Genomic DNA, 4,132 nt, shown 5'->3' with positions numbered 1-4,132 from the left:
AGGTTTACAAAATTATGAGGGGCATGGATAGGATAAATAGACAAAGTCTTTCCCCTGGGGTCGGGGAGTCCAGAACTAGGGTGAGAGGGGAAAGATATAAAAGAGACCTATGGGGCAACGTTTTCACACAGAGGGTGGTACGTGTATGGAAAGAGCTGCCAGAGGATGTGGTGGAGGCTGGTATAATTGCAACATTTAAGAGGTATATGGATGGGTATATGAATAGGAAGGGTTTGGAGGGATATGGGCCAAGTGCTGACAAATGGGACTAGATTAGGTTAGGACATCTGGTCAGCATGGACGAGTTGGACTGAAGGGCATGTTTCTGTGCTGTACATTTCTGACTGAATGACTCATGATTCCTGCATTTGCAAAAAGGAGCAATCCACTTTCTACTCTTCTAAACCTCAGTCAGCATCTAGTGGAATAAAACGACAGTATGAATTATTTCATGTTGGTTAGAGGGGTGGGAATATATTCTCATGTCAGTTCTTACGTCTCATATAGAAATGGAAAACAAATTTCTAATGCTCTTAATTAGCACATGATAGTTTTGACTTTCCTGTATAAGCTTTCTCAAATTTCTTTTGCTGATCAAACTACAATACTTAGTGATAGTGTTTGACCAAACTTATACATTTGAACTATGCAAAGTAGCAGAAATGATTTATTTTCATGACTTTGCTGCCAGCATCATACAGCAATATACCTGCCTGTATATTTACTGAGTTGGATCACCGTCTTTCTTGTTTTAAGTTAGAGCGCAGCAAAATATATGAGGTCAGTTTAGCACTTTTCAGTGTCCATCATTTTGTCTTGTTCAGATAAATTTAAAATATCATTGATACTGACCTTTACATCGACTGATCTACATGTCAACTGGGAAGAGGTATAAACATTGCCAGGCCTGATCTTCTGTACTTTCTGAGATGACTGAGCCAATGCTTGTTAAATCTGTCTTGAGAAAAGAGACGTAGATCAATGTCAGTGTAGTATAGTAAATACAGCCTTGTTTAAGGTTGCTTCCAAAATCTGAAGCAACGTGCAATATCACCTTAAGACACACATTGACCTTCAAATGACCAATTGCTGTGAAATACTTGGAACTGGGAAAGAGCAGCTGCAGAAGAGATTCATCAAAGCAAAAAAGGGAACACAACATTGGCAGATGACCCCAAGCCAGGTCACTCGCTCCGAGCTGGGAAATAGTATTAAGAGAACAAAAGATTAAATAATGATAAATAAGAATCATACATATCCAGAGTGAATACCTACAGTTACTGTCCGGTTAGTTACTGGTTCAATTTTATCTCAAACATCTTGGTGGCATGACGGACCAAACAATAATGACTTCCTTGTCACATATTTAGCATTTTACAGCTTTTTATTCTGTGTCATTATTTACAGTTAATTAGAAAGGTACAGAACACTAAACTGTTAATTGAGTTTTCATGTTACAACATTCTGGATCCACAAAGGCACTCATTATTCTCCAACTGACTTAAATAACAACTTCAAAATACAATGCTGTAAGACAAATGGAAATGGCTTTTGAGAACTTTTTTTCAGTATTTCCATGTATAAAGTTGGCATTCAATTCCAAATGCTTAATTTTTAAACGGAGCCAGTGTTATAAACTTGATACAAATTATTTTGCATCAAGTTTTTGTACAATCGTAACTGTGCAAGAGGACACACTGCAATAATTTGTGTCTCAATTTAAAGAAATGAGTAAGATAAAAGCCTGAGTTTTTACAATTATGTTTGGAGACAATGCGACATTTTCAGAGCTTATCAGTTTTTATTTTGTTATGCAGATAACAAATTTGGAATTGCAAGACGTGAAAAAGTAATTATTGCTTCAAAGCCAGTCAAGGCTGAAGTTCCTTGCGAATGAATAATTGGTTTGAAAAATTAAATTTCCGCATATAGCATTGGCATAAGATTAAGACTAGATTTCAAATGTATCTATTCAATACAGAGCGGTGTGAGATGATGCCGTTTGGTCAGAAGAGCAGTGAAATACAATATATAATAGGGGTTACAATTTTACAGTGGGTGCATATGTGCACAAATCATTGAAGAAGGACAGGTGAAGACAGTAGATAATAAAGCAGTGTCCTTGGCGTTTTCTTAAGGACATCGAGTACAATCTCCGGTATCATCAGTGAAGTGTTGGAAAGTGCCATTAGCAGTGCTATCAAACAGCACCTTGTTTTTATTCTCTGGTGGGACATGGGCCATCATTCAGTTCCACTCCAGTTATCCTTGAGAGGGTGATGGTGAGTTGCTGCTTTGAACTGCATCAGTCATGTGCTGTGGAAGATCGACAATGCCATTAGGAAGAGGCAGCAACAGCAAGAGAATGGTGATGGGTTGACTTCCTGACCCACACACTGCAATCAGTCAGGATAGGCGACAACACCACCTCAATAACCCTCCACACCAGTGCCCCACAAGGCTGCGCACTCAGTGCCTTACTATACTCCTTATACATTCACAACTGTACGGCCAAATGCAGCTCTAACCCCATTGACAAACTTGATGACACGATCATATTGGGTTGGGTCTCAAGCAATGATGAGGAGACAGAGGACAGGAGGGAGAGAGACAGCTTACTGACATGCTGTAGAGACAACAATCTCTCCCTCACTGTCAGCAAAACAAAGGAGCTGGTCATCAACGTCAGAAAGCAGAGTGGAGGGCACGCCTTTGTCTGGGTGTGAGGTGCAGGTGGGGCTGAGGTGGAGGTGGTCAAGAGCTTGAAGTTTCTACTTCATGGCCAATGATCTGTCCTTGTCCATCCACATCGATGCTACATTCCAGAAAGCACACCAACACCTCTACTTCCTCATGAGCCTAAGGAAATTTGGCATGTCCACAATGACTCTTACCAATTTTTATAGATGCAACATTTAAAGCATCCTATCTGGACACATCACAGCTTGGCACGGCAACTGCTCTGCCCACGACCAGTTGTGAACACAGCTCAGTCCATCACGAAAACCAGCCTTCCTTCCATTGACTCTGTCTGCCTCTGAAAAGCAGCCAACATAATCAAACACCCCAGTTATACTCTCTTCCACCCTTTCAGCAGACCAAAAATACAGAAGTTTGAAAACACATATGAACAGATTCAAGAACAGCTTCTTCCCTGCTGTTATTAGACATATGAGCAGTCTTCTTATATGTTAGAGTTGATCTGTCTCTGCACCATCTCTGCCACTCTGACACTGGATTCCGCACTGTGCTTTATTACTCTGATGTGCTGATGTAACCTATGGTTTGTCTGGTTAGCACAATATTTCCATTCAGTACATATGACAATAATAGTCAAATCAATTCAAATCTTTCCAAGTCACTATAGGAGTGGCTTGGCTTGAAGGTGATGGTATTTCCATGTATCTGCTGCCCTTGTCCTTCTCGATGGAAATGGTCATGGGTTTGGAAGGTGCTGCCTAAGGATCTTTGGTGACGTTCTGCAGTGCATCTTTAGATAGTGCACACTGATAGGGTGCTTGAGTGTTACAAGTTGGCCAGGAAAGACCTAAGAGAGAGCTAAATTGGCTAGCTGAAAGAAGACAGAGGGTGGTGATTGATGGGAAATGTTCATCCTGGAGTTCAGTTACTAGTCGGGTACCGCAAGGATCTGTTTTGAGGCCACTGCTGTTTGTCATTTGGTTGGCAAACATGGTGCCACTGTTTAAGAAGGGTGGTAAAGACAAGCCAGGGAACTATAGACTGGTGAGCCTGACCTCGGTGGTGGGCAAGTTGTTGGAGAGAATCCTGAGGGACAGGATGTACATGTATTTGGAAAGGCAAGGACTGATTCGGGATAGTCAACATGGCTTTATGCGTGGGAAATCATGTCTCACAAACTTGATTGAGTTTTTTGAAGCAGTAGCAAAGAGGATTGATGAGGCCAGAGCAGTAGATGTGATCTATATGGACTTCAGTAAGGCGTTCGGTAAGGTTCCCCATGGCAGACTGATTAGCAAGGTTAGATCTCACGGAATACAGGGAGAACTAGCCATTTGGATACAGAACTGGCTCAAAGGTAGAAGACAGAGGGTGGTGGTGGAGGGTTGTTTTTCAGACTGGAGGCCTGTGACCAGTGGAGTGCCACAAGGAT

The 4,132-nt window shown here is 41.5% G+C and overlaps 1 protein-coding gene across 1 annotated transcript in view; it reads right to left on the bottom strand.

Annotated features, from left to right (window-relative positions):
* Positions 1-1,472: 1,472 nt before the first annotated feature.
* The window catches only part of irs1 (insulin receptor substrate 1), a 99,551-nt gene continuing 96,891 nt past the window's right edge, over positions 1,473-4,132 (bottom strand). Inside the window, exon 4 of the transcript XR_006313483.1 lies at positions 1,473-2,316. The gene's annotated coding sequence lies outside the window, so the exon portion shown is untranslated. The remainder of the gene's footprint in view (positions 2,317-4,132) is intronic.

Source organism: Chiloscyllium plagiosum, chromosome 13, assembly GCF_004010195.1.
Source record: "Chiloscyllium plagiosum isolate BGI_BamShark_2017 chromosome 13, ASM401019v2, whole genome shotgun sequence".
Taxonomy (NCBI): Eukaryota; Metazoa; Chordata; class Chondrichthyes; order Orectolobiformes; family Hemiscylliidae; genus Chiloscyllium; species Chiloscyllium plagiosum.
This window is presented reverse-complemented; position numbering and strand designations above follow the sequence as displayed.